Source organism: Schistocerca americana, chromosome 6 (genome assembly GCF_021461395.2).
Source record: "Schistocerca americana isolate TAMUIC-IGC-003095 chromosome 6, iqSchAmer2.1, whole genome shotgun sequence".
Classification (NCBI taxonomy): domain Eukaryota; kingdom Metazoa; phylum Arthropoda; class Insecta; order Orthoptera; family Acrididae; genus Schistocerca; species Schistocerca americana.
This window is the reverse complement of record NC_060124.1, coordinates 367,830,478-367,846,904: the sequence shown is the minus strand read 5'-3', so window position 1 is coordinate 367,846,904 and position 16,427 is coordinate 367,830,478.

The window sequence follows — 16,427 nt, the reverse complement described above, 5'->3', positions numbered from 1 at the left end:
AGGAAGGTGATGATGATGATTCCTATCATACTTTATTTTGCTCTTTCACTGCACTCTCTCTTATTGTCTTCAACTCTTACCCTGCTATCTGAATATCACAGCAAAAATACTCGTTCTCAACAAAGTAAAAGTTTTCTCTGTGCCATGTGATAGCACTGCCATGTTCTCTAAATCATTTTGTGTGTCAGAAAGTGGACGCTGGAAGAATCTTCCTCAAAACATCATAGAAATTAAGTTACTTCCAAACTTCAAAAGACATCAAACGGTCTACCTTCTATCGCAGTGGCCACCTGTCCCACAGTCTGTGCAGCGCGCTCTCGTCGCCCTCCCTCCTCCAGAACTTGTCCCTACACCTTGTCCGCAGAGTTTTCTATTCATGTTCTCTTCTTTACTAACAGCCCTGTCACTCTCATTTCAGTCTCTTCTTCTTTCGTGCATTCTGCCTTAAATAATGTTAAATAAGGCTTACAATGCGCTCGTTATATCATTTTAAATGTATTTTACTATTATTGGTATTAGTGTCAGTTATTGTTATTGTTATTATTATTGGAAAGATTTTGTAATATCTTTGATATGATTTGCTTCTGGTCAGATATATGAGAGAAGGTCTTAGGACCTAATCTGGTCAGACTAAATAAGCAGTAAATAAGTTTACGACTGTTTGCACAATTATATCCTGGCCAAATCTGAACAGGCGCCTGCCTCAGACATGCAAGAATTTCTGTCAGCTGATGTGATTCGTCCTGCCAGCCAAATGGGGATCCACAATAGGGTCCCATTCTTACTCTGTCGGGTGCTCATATGGGTGTCTCACAAGAGAATGCTGCATCTATTAATCCTTCACGATGATCACTCTACATCTCACGCTGTTCACTCCCTGTAAATACGCTGCAATGCCTGGTAACAACACTAAACACGAGCAGCGTTAATGTACTCTACTGGCCATTCTGCATGTCACAGAGTATTACAACTCTAATCATTTACATGCCCGCCGACGGTATGTAAGAGAACGAAGTTACGCTGACATCCGACCGTGTCTTCTCAACGCTTCACATTTTTCTTAGGCAGCGCATCTCTCTCCCGAAGCAACCGTTGTCAAAGGATGCCGAAAGAGTACCACGCCACCAGTCACCAGACGTTACGATTGACCAACTCCAGTGCATAGCTAAAGCATCAAGGAATGCCACTCGTAACTGTCTTCGAAACCCAGTTCGACTCAGCCTGGTTTGAGCCTTTGTTACGGCACTGAGTTTCGTACCCTGTACACCCCCAAACCACCCACAAATTTAATCATGTACTCTCCCTACTGTTCTTCGTAAGTACATTACGTAAAATTCCGGTATTTGCTATAGTCCTAGATGTTACAGTTTTAACAGGCAGTAGTGTACCACCCGTACGCAGAGGTCCCCAATGCGGCCTTCCCCTGTGGCTCGTGTTCTGCTGCATCACCGCTGTAGAGACTGTAGAGAATCCTCGATGCGTAGAGAACAGGGCGCACTCCTTCCTCTCCCACGACGATCGCTCCCCGAACAGGTTCTCGGACTAGTTCCACTCGCGCGCCGCAGCCGGGAAGTAAAAACCTCGGCGGCAGCGGAGGCTGACCGCGGCTGTGCCGTGTCTATACTGTCGACGAGCACGCCATCTCTGCTCACCTGTTCCATCTCTCTGGACGGTGGAAATATTCTAGTTTTCTGGAGAAAAGATACTGGCAAATTTTACAGCCACTAATTTTTCTAATATTTCGGCATTTTATTTTACATCTTTTTATTAGTCGCACATATAGATGGAATAACACATGTGTACCAATCCACTTCCAGTTCTTATCCAGTGATAAAGACTCTCAAATTTATCCATTGCTGACAGTGTTGCTTCGGTGACTATTACTTTCCTAAAATAGAAAAACAAACCGCCTTCAGTCACAAATTATGATTTTTATTTCAGTACCGGCGTATTTCGAGCCCTGGGGGCCACCGACAGGTACTTGGTCAGTCAGCGTCATTTTTCGAATTTGGGTTACTATTGATCCTGTTGTGAGTAGGAGAGGCAGGGACACGTTTACGGGAATTTCATTTCGCAATTTTAAATTTTTTTTGTTATATTTATCGAGTTCAAAACTGTTTCGTCCTATAACATGGTTATTTCGTATACATCCTTCTTACTCAACATCGTAATTAACAGTAAAAATAAGTTTACACAGGCTCAGGTCGAGAGTTTAAACGCGCCCCACGTATGGGGCAGCTTTATGCACCTATGTGGACACCTTTCTAAATATGACAGAAGACAATAACGAGTAAACAAAACACTACAAAAGTTCTCAAGGTACGTTTTAATGACAGAAATAAAATTATAAACCCACTTACACAAATAGCCTGGTGAAATACAGAATTTTACTGACATTAAACAAATTTTTTGGCTAACTTCCACCTGTTAGCATAATATGGCCTGTATAGAAGTTTGAATGTTAATTAAAGGCCTATCCACCATCACTGTTCGCGTTACATTTTATGCACACAAAAAATTAACTTCTTGTCGCACAATCGTCGTGAGCCCATCGTTAACGTTTAAGGCATAGAACCACTTCTTGACTTCTTTTTGATTGGTTGTATCGTTTAGAGCAGTAAACAAAGACAATTTACATCGTCTTCATGAGGCTTCTTCAGGTTGGAAGAGAAACGAAGAAGAACATGGGACATTCGTCGAGACGGGAGTGCTTACTAACAGACGCTTTGTAACGACGAGTTTGCCAGAGGTAAGTGAGAGGAAGGAGGAGATATAAGAGATAGGTAACATAAAGAGAAGCGAAAGTTACGCGGACCTGTAGAGGATGGCAGAAGACAGGAGGTCATCTAGAATTACCGTGTGGAAACCTGCCTTTGGGCAGAACGCTAATGATAACATCAGAACTACGCCTATCTACATTTTTCCTTGTTCTTGCCCTTGCCATTCTTTGCTCGATTAGAGTTAATTCATTGCGCTTGAGACTCATTACGTTCAGACAGCTTTTTTAGCAATTTATATCGATTATTTTCCTGTCCCTTCATTTTTTTATTACATTTCCTACTACTGTCGTTTTAAAGTTTCCTTGACTGGGGTATCAGTTACGATGGTGCTGCAAAATAGTGCGTAACCGTGTACCAGCGTGAAACGTCCCCTCAGAAAAATTATGAATGACTGTGTTGGTAAACCTCTTACGTTATTTGATTTTCAAACCGCTGAGCAAAACTGAACGTACTCAGACATTTTTCTCTTTACATATTCCGATCATCATTAAACTGACACACAATATTTTTATCGCAACGCAATCTGACTTTCAATAATCCCCACAAAAGAATCGCCCTGTCTAACAATAATCTATACTTTTCACTAATCACTTACCGCACAAAAATCTTCGTTACTCGAACTAGTGCAATACAGCGAGCGCCAATACTGCCAGCTAAATAAAAGAGTCTATCTACTGAAGGCACTAACTACTGATAGGCATAGTTAGCAAATGAAAGATTCTGATAGAGAACAAACAATGTATTTACCTTAATAGTCTTCAAAAGTCATAATATATACATCAGTTCATGACATCCGGTCTTACAAATTTCGTTTTTCTGACGGACACACGTCCAGATCGTCAGCTTTCAAAACTCTGCCATCTCTCTTCGCACATCCACCACTGCTGGCGGTTCACCTCCAACTGCGCAACGCTACGCGCTGTTCACATCCAGCTGCCCAACACTACAATAGCAAATATTCCAAGAATCCAAATCAGCCACAGACTGCACACAGCACAGTCAGTGATTTTCATACAGAGCGCTACGTGGTGTTACCAACATAAAAACCTAAACAGCCTACTTACAACCGCAATATTTGAATTGGTTTAGAGACAACAGTTGTAATGTTCAAATCACACAAACGTACGTTTTTAAGTAGATTAATCTTCTAGAATCGAACATATATTTATCTCTTCAAATTACACAGACGTACGTTTTAACGTATATTAATCTTCTATAGACGAACACATATTTATCTCATCAGAACTGTACATAGTTTTCTCTCTAGCAACTTCTACTTTTGAGTAACAGGTTTTACTCGTTTTGCACAAATTTACAAATTTCTTCGCGCATAGATGTTCTCTCTACTGGTGCCATGCAAATTGTGAGTGCCCTAAGTAGATGATAGTACTAATGCACCATCGCCGGTAGCGCTCCAGCAAGAATTGTCCCCAAGAAAAGCGCTCTAAGTAAACATGCCCCCTGCGTAAACGCACCCTGGTCCCCGTACATAGCTATACATTGAGGTAAAAAAAGTTATTGGATAGCGATATGCTCATATAAAAATGGAGGTAGAATCGCTTACACAGGTTTTAAAAAGGCAGCGCATTGGCGGAAGTGATTATATGAGAAGGTAGCGGAGGTTATTATGGCCGTACACGAGAATTAACAGACTTTGAAAGCGGAAAGGTAGTTGGAGTTAGACGCATGGAACATTCCATTTCGGAAATCGTTAGGGAATCTATCGTTCCGAGATCCAGAATTTCAGCAGTGTGCCGACAATTCCAAATTGCAGGCATTACCTCTCACCACTGACAACGCAGTGGCCGACGGCCTTCCGTCAATAACCGAGAGCTAGTGGAGGCTCTGTAATGGTGTGGGGCGTGTGCAGTTGGAGTGATATGAGACCCCTGAAACGTCTAGATACCACTCTGACAGGTGACACTTGCGTAAGCATCCTGTCTAATCACCTGCATCCATTCGTGTCCAGTCCGCAGCTCGTCGTCTCGCGGTCGCGTTATCGCTTCCCCAACACGGGGTCCCGGGTTCGATTCCCGGCGGGGTCAGAGATTTTTCTCCTGCCTCATTTCGTGATCATGCATGAAAGTGGTGAGATTAGACTGAGCAAAGGTTGGGAATTTTTCCGGCCGCTGATAACCGCGCAGTTGAGCGCCCCACAAACCCAACATCATCATCACATCATCATTCATGTCCATTGCGCATTCCGACGGACTTGGGAAATTCCAGCAGGACAATGCGACACCCCACACGTCCAGGATTATTACAGAGTGGCTCCAGGAACACTCATCTGTGTTAAACACTTCCGCTGGCCGCCAAACCCTCCAGACATGAACATTATTACGCATATCTGGGATGCCTCGCAATGTGCTGTTCGGAAGAGATCTCCACCCCCTCGTACTCTTACGAATTTATGGACAGTACTGCAGGATTCATGGTTCAATTCCCTCCAGCACTACTTCAGGCCTTGAGACATTAGTCGAGTCCGTGCCACGTCGTGTTGCGGCACTTTTGCGGCCCCGGTCGGCCCTACACGACATTAGCCAGGTGTACAGCTTTACCTGTTTCTTGGGCTCTTCAGTATATTCAGGGTGATTATAACTAAAGTTAAGCGTTCAAAGCGCTGGAGAAATGACACCATTGGTGAGAATGACGCCAAATTGCAACGGAATATTATCGGAGAAGGGGAAAACGTATGGCAGAAGAAAAAAATTGTTGTGAAAATTGATCAATAGATGGCGCTGTATGTATCAGAATACGTAACTGAAGAAGCCTGTCACGCGCATGATCCACTGAAGTTGGTACAAACACGCCGAGTATACGGCTTTTTCTCCTTTCGCATCTGCGACGTTCGCCATGACTGTTTCAACGCAGGATCGCACTCTGCTTGTGAAGCTGTATTACAAGAATGATGACTGTGCACACGTCGCTCTGCAGAAGTTCCGGACACTGAAGGGTTTGAAAAAAGGCGTTGGTCCGATGACTGCCATGGATCTGGAGAAAATGATTCCGAAATTCGAAAAGATGGGTTCTTTTGACATGCAACCTGGAAGACGGAGGAAACGAATTGATTCGACGTCAGTGGAAGCAGTGGCCACAGCAATGTAGGAGGAGAAGAGTGGTGATGTGCAAACGTGTAGTGCACGGAAAATTGCCCGAATATTGGACATACCCGCGAGCACGGTACGTAAAATCCTACGAAACATCATTCTTTGCAAGCCATTCAAAATTACCCGTGTGCACTAGTTGCTTCCTGTTGACCTGCCAGCAAGAGAGACCGTTGCTTTACAATTTCTTACTCGCATGGAAGTGGACGATGATTGACCGTGGAAGATTTTGTGGACAGACGAAGCCCACTTCCATTTGACAGGATATGTCAATACACAGAATTATGGAATATGGGCAACGGAAAATACACACGCAAATCAACTAGTACCACTTTATCCTGAAAAGGTCACTGTTTGGTGCGGGTTTACGGCATCATTTACCATAGGGCCACATTTTTTCGAAGAGACAGATGCTTCTGGTCCTATTACCTGTACCGTCACTGCTAAGCGCTATGAGTGTCTTTTGCACAACGACGTCCTTCCAGCTCTCCAACAGCGCGGATGTGTGGATGGGTTCATTTTTATGTAAGATGGCGTACCTCTGCACATTGAAAATCCAGCTGCTGAAGCGCCAGTTCAGAAATGCTAGAATTATCAGCCACCATTTCCCTACAGCCTGTCCGTCCCGATCACCCGATATTAATCCGCGTGTCTTCTGGCTGTGGGGCTATCTGAAAGACGTCTTCAGTGTTCCAATTGCAACCTTATCTGCATTGAAGGCACGCTTTTCGCAACACATTCCTGACGTGATCCCGGAAACACTTCGATTAATTATGGAACATGCTATATCTCGATTTCAACTTGTTGCAGAGAACGGTGTACAGCTTATTGAACATGTTTTGCGCCAGTCACACGGAAATTAATAATACGATATGATTTTGATTTATGCAATTTTTGGCCTCAGGACAATTAAACACCAGTGTGATTGAAGCATTTATGCGATTTTGGCTTCAGGACAATTAAAAACCGATGTGAGTGATGTTTTATGTGGTTTTTGGCCTCAGGACAATTAAAAACCGATTTTTCGTATCCGATGTGTTGTTGTTGTTGTTGTGGTCTTCAGTCCTGAGACTGGTTTGATCCAGCTCTCCATGCTACTCTATCCTGTGCAAGCTTCTTCATCTCCCAGTACCTGCTGCAACCTACATCCTTTTGAATCTCCCTCTACGATTTTTACCCTCCACGCTGCCCTCCAATACTAAATTAGTGATCCCTTGATGCCTCAGAACATGTCCTACCAACCGATCCCTTCCTCTAGTCAAGTTGTGCCACAAACTTCTCTTCTCCCCAATCCTATTCAATACCTCCTCATTAGTTATGTGATCTACCCATCTAATCTTCCGCATTCTCCTGTAGCACAACATTTCGAAGGCTTCTATTCTCTTCTTGTCAAAACTACTTATCGTCCATGTTTCACTTCCATACATGGCCACACTCCATACAAATACTTTCAGAAATGACTTCCTGACACTTACATCCATACTCGATGTTAACAAATTTCTCTTCTTCAGAAACGCTTTCCTAGCCATTGCCAGTCTACATTTTATATCCTCTCTACTTCGACCATCATCAGTTATTTTGCTCCCCAAATAGCAAAACTCGTTTACTACTTTAAGTGTCTCATTTCCTAATCTAATTCCCTCAGCATCACCCGACTTAATTCGACTACATTCCATTATCCTCGTTTTGCTTCTGTTGATGTTCATCTTATATCCTCCTTTCAAGATACTATCCATTCCGTTCAACTGCTCTTCCAAGTCCTCTGCTGTCTCTGATAGAATTACAATGTCATCGGCGAACCATAATGTTTTTATTTCTTCTTCATGGACTTTAATACCTACTCCGAATTTTTCTTTCGTTTACTTTACTGCTTGCTCAATATAAAGATTGAATAACATCGGGGATAGGCCACAACCCTGTCTCACTCCCTTCCCAACCACAGCTTCCCTTTCATACCCCTCGACTCTTACAACTGCCATCTCGTTTCTGTACAAATTGTAAATAGCCTTTCGCTCCCTGTATTTTACCCCTGCCACCTTCAGAATTTGAAAGAGAGTATTCCAGTCAACATTGTCAAAAGCTTTCTCTAAGTCTACAAATGCTAGAAACGTAGGTTTGCCCTTCCTTAATCTAGCTTCTAAGATGAGTCGTAGGGTCAGTATTGCCTCACGTGTTGCAGTATTTCTACGGAATCCAAACTGGTCTTCCCCGAGGTCGGCTTCTACCAGTTTTTCCATTCGTCTGTAAAGAATTCGCGTTTGTGTTTTGCAGCTGTGGCTTATTAAACTGATTCTTAGGTAATTTTCACATCTGTCAACACCAGCTTTCTTTAGGATTGGAATTAATATATTCTTCTTGAAGTCTGAGGGTATTTTACCTGTCTCATACATCTTACTCACCAAATGGTAGAGTTTCGTCAGGACTGGCTCTCCCAAGGCCGTCAGTAGTTCTAATGGAATCTTGTCTACTCCCGGGGCCTTGTTTCGACTCAGATCTTTCAGTGCTCTGTCAAACTCTTCACGCAGTATCATATCTCCCATTTCATCTTCATCTACATCCACTTCCATTTCCATAATATTGTCCTCAAGCACATGGCCCTTGTATAGACCCTCTATATACTCCTTCCACCTTTCTGCTTTCCCTTCTTTGCTTAGAATTGGGTTTCCATTTAGGCTCTTGATATTCATGCAAGTGGTTCTCTTTAGTTTTCCTGTGGGCAGTATCTATCTTACCCCTAGTGAGATAAGCCTCTACATCCTTACATTTGTCCTCTAGCCATCCCTGCTTAGCCATTTTGCACTTCCTGTCGTCTCATTTTTGAGACGTTTGTATTCCTTTTTGCCTGCTTCATTTACTGCATTTTTATATTTTCTCCTTTCACCAATTAAATTTAATATTTCTTCTGTTACCCAAGGAGTTCTACTAGCCCTTGTTTTTTTTACCTACTTGATCCTCTGCTGCCTTCACTACTTCATCCCTCAAAGCTACCCATTCTTCTTCTACTATATTTCTTTCCCCCATTCCTGTCAATCGTTCCGTTATGCTCTCCCTGAAACTTTGTATAACCTCTGGTTTAGTCAGTTTATCCGGGTCCCATTATCTTAAATTCCCACCTTTTTGCAGTTTCTTCAGTTTTAATCTACAGTTCATAACCAATAGATTGTGGTCAGAGTCCACATCTACCCCTGGAAACGTCTTACAATTCAAAACCTGGTTCCTAAATCTCTGTCTTACCATTACATAATCTATCTGAAACCTGTGAGTATCTCCAGGCTTCTTCCATGTATACAACCTTCTTTTATGATATTTGAACCAAGTGTTATCTATGATTAAGTTGTGCTCTGTGGAAAATTCTACCAGGCGGCTTCCTCTTACATTTCTTAGCTCCAGTCGATATTCAACTACTACGTTTCCCTCTCTCCCTTTTCCTACTACCGAATTCCAGTCACCCATCACTATTAAATTTTCGTCTCCCTTCACTATCTGAATAATTTCTTTGATTTCATCATACATTTCTTCAATTTCTTCGTCCTCTGCAGAGCTAGTTGGCATATAAACTTGTACTTCTATTGTGGGCGTGGGCTTCGTGTCTATCTTTGCCACAGTAATGCGTTCACTATGCTGTTTGTAGTAGCTTACCCGCATTCCTATTTTCCTATTCATTATTAAACCTACTCCTGCATTACCCCTATTTGATTTTGTGTTTATAACCCTGTAGTCACCTGACCAGAAGTCTTGTTCCTCTGCCACCGAACTTCACTAATTCCCACTATATCTAACTATTACCTATCCATTTCCTTTTTTAAATTTCCTAACCTACCCGCCCGATTAAGGGATCTGACATTCCACGCTCCTATCCGTAGAATGCGTTTTCTTTCTCCTGATAACGACGTCCTCCTGAGTAGTCCCCGCCCGGAGATCGGAATGGGGGACTATTTTAGCCAAGAGGACGCCATCATCATTTAACCATACAGTAAAGTTACATGCCCTCGGGAAAAATTACGGCAGTAGTTTCCCCTTGCTTTCAGCTGTTCGCAGTACCAGCACAGCAAGGCTGTTTTGGTTAGTGTTACAAGGCCAGATCAGTGAATCATCCAGACTGTTGTCCCTGCAACTACAGAAAAGGCTGCTGCCCCTCTTCAGGAACCACACGTTTGTCTGGCCTCTCAACAGATACCCCTCCGTTGTGGTTGCACCTATGGTACGGCTATCTGTATCACTGAGGCACGCAAGCCTCCCCACCAAAGGCAAGGTCCATGGTTCATGTTATGACCATGTTATTGTGGATGGGCTTACTTAACTAACAGTATCAAACCTGTACACTCATCCACACTGAGTAGTACAGTTTGTTTAACGTGAAACGTACACTTTAGGCATTGTTGTATGATTCATTTCCCGTTTTTAAGTGACTACTGCAGCGCCATCTATTGCTACATTTTCTTCTGCCATACGTTTTCTCCCTGCCCGATAACATTCCGTTGCAGTTTGACGTTGCTCTGACCAGTGCTGGTATTTCTACAGCTGTCTGAAAGTTTAATTATAATCACCGTACATATGTAGCCGAGCGGTTCTAGGCCCTTGTGTCCGGAAGCACGCGGCTGCTACGGTCGCCGGTTCGAATCCTGCCTCGGGCACAGATGGGTGTGATATCCTTAGGTTAATTAGGTTTACGTAGTTCTAAGTCTAGGGGACTGATGACCTCAGATGTTAAGTCCCCTAGTGCTTAGAGCCATTTGAACCATTTTTGTAACTTGGGGTACTAGGTGCGTAAATATGTAGCTGGTGTGATTACGTCAACCAAACAATATAAATCTTAATCATATAGGTAAGGCAATTGTAAATGTTAATGGTAGATGACTTGTTCTGGTGATAATATATGGAAATAGTCCCGTGAAATTGTTAAACAGTATTATAATAAAAATTGAAATAAAGATGAGTGTTGGTCCATTAAATAATTTTGATTCTAATAAGTTTTTGAATCTATCGTGTAAGGTTAAATTTAATTCATTTGAAATTATATTAATTCCTGATAGCGTAAGTCAAATATTTTTTGCCGGCGAACAAACAGTGGTAGGCATCCGACATCCATCGGAGAAAGAAGGATGTGTGTGTGTGTGTGGCAGCATGTCTACCGAAAACCACAGTTGCGTAATGATGTAAGCAGCTCAAGTTTGAGACATTCGAGCACCCGCCTTATAGTACTGATCTCTCCCCATATCATTATCATGCCTTAGGTCGATTAAAACATGGCCTTGGGTGATTCCTGTCGGTCGAGGATGTGCAGCTGGCAGTTACGGACTTATTCATGCAACAGAACACAGTGTTGTACCAACAGGTTATCTTGCACCTGATGCGCCTGTGGGATGATTGCCTCAGTGCTCACGGCGATTTTGTCTCTTTGGCCTATCGATTTAAAACTGCATGGCCTCCCAACGCAAGCTTTTTGATCACCCCTTATATTATCCGTAGTAACAGTAAAAGCAGTAATGTAAATATTACTGTTAGAATTTCGTGCAAAGTCGAGTGCAGCTACTTCCATTCCTGAAACTTCCTGGCAGACTAAAACTGTGTGCCGGACCGAGACTCGAACTCTGGATCTTTGCCTTTCGCAGGCAAGTGCTCTACCGACTGAGCTACCAAAGCACGACTCACGCCCCGTCCTCACAGCTTTAATTCCACCTCGTCTCCTACCTTCCAAACTTCACAGAAGCTCAGTTTTAATCTGCCAGGAAATTTCATATCGGCGCACACTCCGCTGTAGAGTGAAAATTTCATTCTACTTCCATTCCTGATGGAGAAAAAACAATCATCTACAGTAGTTTTCGGCAAACTGATTATATATGATTAGGAGAACGTACGTACAAATCTTGGATTAAATTCCGCATCTCTCTGGAATCTTTCATGGAGTGAGAGCGTTAAACATTGGCGATGACGAACTATCTCTCAGATGGTGAGATTATGTTCGGTAGCTCCGTCAGTACGATTCAGACGAAGTAGACTATGCCAAGGCATCGTATTCCGCTATCCCCCTTCTCTCTCACTAACAACAGTCAATAACAGCACTCACGATCACCTATACCTGTTAACAACACTCACAACTCACTTCTACACATACGACCAACATTTAGCTTTACTTTCCGCCTATAAGCAAATCTGCGAGCACATCCACATGCTGAAGCACAGCAGGTGCCTGAAGTCTCCATTACTTATCTGTTTTAAACATCGACAGTTCTGGACCTGCTGATCAGTACTTTGTAGACTGCTGTCTTACCCGCTTGCAATGTACCAGAAACGTGCGGAGCCAAGATCTTGGCCACCCGCATACGGGTAAGACTTAACTCCTTGTTGAGAGAAATACACTAAAGCATCAAAAGTTTCCGGACGCCCCAATGTATGGCGGAACCAACCACTAGATATCACGAGAGGCGGATCTGGCATTACAAAAAGAGGTGGGGAATACTGTGTTGTGAACAGGGAAGCAGTAACAGCGGTATGGGCGTCAGCGGCCAGGAGAGGTCAGTGACCTCGAACGTGGATTAGATATCAGATATCAGCCGAGTACCAAATCCATTACGGATATTTCAGACATTCTAAAGCTGCCCAAGTCGACTGTTGGTCATGTGGCTATGAAGTGGAAACACGAAGGATTCAGTGGTTCAAATGGCACTGAGCACTATGGGACTTAACAGCTGTGGTCATCAGTCCCCTAGAACTTAGAACTACTTAAACCTAACTAACCTAAGGACATCACACACATCCATGCCCGAGGCAGTATTCGAACCTGCGACCGTAGCAGTCGCGCGGTTCCGGACTGCGCGCCTAGAACCGCGAGACCACCGCGGCCGGCACACGAAGGAAGAACCACAACTAAACCAAGATCAGGTAGTGGCCGTCGAGCATTACGGACGGTGGCAGTAAAGATCGCGTGAAACACGCGTGAATTCCCAGCAGTCCAGCTAGCACAATTTCACCAGCTGCGACATAATCGCGAATATAAACAGTGATCCAGGTACTGCCAAATGTCTATTACGTATATTTTATTTTTGACCGTTAAATCACCAAAAAAGTGTTAGATCTATTATCTTTATATATTTGCTTTTAATAATTTTATATAATTAACTGTATTCGTCTTTTATTTTGTCACAATTGGTTTCTATAAGAGTTATCAAAATTTAAAAGTCTGCTACATGTATTTTATCTAATGTTTTTTTTTTTTTAATCAGATTATGGTTCTTACGTAAATTAAGACTACATCTAAGCCCACAGCAGCGACATCTATGAAGCATATAGGCAAACAGATTTCTGGTAGCTACTGCACTTCAGTAGATTTTGTACAGTAAAGCCAGTTGCAAAATGACTGTGAGGTCGATGTAGCCTATTTTACACCATATTTTAGTTCTACGTGACGATGCTTTGCTGAGTGTATTTATACGTTTTGACGATGATATTACGGCTTTATCACGTTAGAACATAGCGCAGAACAGGTACCTTTAACTTGTTTTATCTGTACATTTCCTAGATTGTATGAGAGTACATCGTGATATGAAATGCTTTATTGTTTTGAAAGGTAGACTGCCCAGTAGGTGTACATTTTTTATATTGTAGATCTGACGATGGTCATTACTGACTGAAACCGGTCATCGCCGAAGGACTTTATGTTGTGATCAAAGACTAAAACTAAAAAAAAATATGGCTAGCACAATGTCTGTGCGTAGAAAAATGGTTCAAATGGCTCTGAGCAGTATGGGACTTAACATCTGTGGTCATCAGACCCCTAGAACTTAGAACTACTTAAACCTAACTAACCTAAGGACATCACACACATCCATGCCCGAGGCAGGATTCGAACCTGCGACCGTAACAGTCGCGCGGTTCCGGACTGAAGCACCTAGAACCGCTCGGCCACCGCGACCGGCCTGTGCGTAGAGAGTTAACACGAATGGGCTCCAATGGTCGGCATTTTTCTAATCAGTTCTAAGCGACGCTTAAGGTGGTGTAAGGAGAGTGGTCACTGGACAATGGACGACTGGAAAAGAGTGATTTTGATTGATGCCCTGTGGTACCGAGATAGAAATTTTCAGGTTTGTCGAATACCTGGAGAAAGTTAGCTACCATTATGTGTAGTGATAGCAGTAAAATAGGAGAATGTGGTGTTACGGTATGGCGTTTTTCATAGTTAGGTAATGATGTTGTTCTTGCGAATAAAAAAATGCTAAATGCGGAGTGATATGAAAGCATTTTGCAGCATTGAATAGTGCGTACTGTAAAGCCACATTTTGGATGCTATAATTGATCACCATGACAGTGCTCCATCTCGTAAAGCAGCGTATGTGAGGCAATGCTTTATGGGCAATATTGTATCTGAAATGGATTGCAATGTCCACAGTTCCGGCCTGAAACCGACCGGACACCTTTGCGATGAGTTAGAACATCAGCATTACTCCAGACTCCAACGTCCAATATCAGTAGCTTCGTCTCTTGAAGAAGAATGGGCTGCCATGCCTCCACAGGCATTCAGATACGTCATTGAAAGCGTCACCAGCAGAATTTAAGCCATCTTAAAGGAAAATGGGCCCTCTTAAAGGTGTCTGGATGCTTTTAATAAAATAGTGTTTTAAAACACATCACATCCGCGAAGTATTGCAAAATAAAGTGTGTATATTCTTCATGAACTAAAAACAGTAAGCTTTATGGTCAGTAATACACATTGTCTTGTCACATTAATGTGAGCACAAGTCGAAAGTCTGAATAACTACCTTTTCCAGCGGGAACTGCTGTGAGACGTACAGGTGGAGAGTAGATGAGGATCTGGAAGGTAGCGACAAGAATATCCAGCCACGCCGACTCCAGTGCCGTGACCAGCTGAGCTAAGTTTTTCGGTTGAGAAACCGTGGCGCGAACGGCCCGATCGAGGTGGTCCCACAGATTCTCATTTGGGTTTAAACCCCGGTATGTTGGCCAGGAGAGTACGGTAAACTCATCCTGCTGCTCTTCGAATCACGCACGTACACTGCAAGCCGTGTGACACGTTATATAGTCCTGCTGGTAGCTGCCTCGGATACCAATGAAAGAAGAACTATATGTAGGGGTGGGCATGGTCCTCAAGGACAGATGCATACTTGTGTCTTCCAGGGTGACGAGATCACTCTGGGAATGCTCTCCGGCCTGGAGTCTTCTGACCATTGTTACAGGGTGTTTACGTTCAGACGCCTCACGTCATACAGGCCAAGAGCCATCTGTCCGGTGAAGCGTAAGACGTGTTTCACCTGAAACAGCCACCTGTCGCCACTCAGAGGCGGGCAGATTCCAGCCTTTGTCGCCGATGAAAAGCAAGCAGCATGGCTGAATGAAATAGGCGCTGCTGCGGAGGCTCGTACCCAGCCAGCATCGTTCCCTAAATTTTCGTAGAGGAGACACTGTTGGTAACCTCTTTGTTCATCTGAGCGGTCAGTTGCTCAACAGCTGCACGTCTCTTCGCCTGTTCACATCTGTACAGCCGTCGTTCAACCTTGTCTTCTATGGCCTATAGTATATCTCAATTGCCTTGGCGCCGGTTTTGGATATCACCATTTTGACATGCACGGTATACACCAAGCTAGACAGCAAGTGATAAGTTTGCAAACTTAATAATTTCGGATATCCTTCCACCCATGTCCCGAAACCCAATGATGACACCCTTTTGGACACCAGAGAAATCGCTCCGTTTCCGCATTACGATAACGATTGCACTGTTTCCCGTTCCCCCCGACACGTTTTATGTACCTTCCTTTGCTAGTGCTGGCACCTGTCGTCTGTGTGGTTCTTGCATGTTGACGTCCAATACAAGCTGTGGTCGCATTAATGTGACTTTGCCCTCTATCAGTCACTAAATATTTAGGCGAACATCTGTCTTCAGCACTTTTAGCCGGAGACACTTAAAACAGAAACAACAAAATCTAGTTCGTAAGACTTAATCAGTGAGGCTCTGTGAATGATGTGTCTTCACTTGTGTGATCTGGTATTGCCGTGCAGTTGGGAGGAGTCAGTAATCCCCTCTCGCAGCTGCAAGACCGTCGCAGTTGCGGGACATCGACCCCAGTTTGCCCTCTGCTGCAGTTCTTGCCCTGTCTCGGTCGACTACGAGTTCCTGGTGTGTTACCGCCTGGATCGGTAACTGGTTCTCTACCGGCGCGCCTGTGGCCTTCCCGGAGCATTCTCCCATGCGTCAGCCAAGGCCCCCGCTAGCCGTACTTCCACACATCCTCTATGTCTCGACCTTCAGTAACCTATGTTGTATAACCCTCTTGCACAGGAGGTAGCCTAATCTACAACTACACATGACTTACCTCACCCACGCCTATCTTTGTCATCGTCGTTTAAATTACTGCTTCTGCCGGCAGTTACCACTCCCTACATATCCCTGAATGTCAGGAACTTCGCCTCACATCCTGCATCCACCTACCTTCTCCTAAACGCACCATTTACCACAGTTTTACTTCCCCAGACCTCGGCATAGGCGACAATACCTTGAAAGCTAACTCTGCTGCTAGTATGAACGGAAATA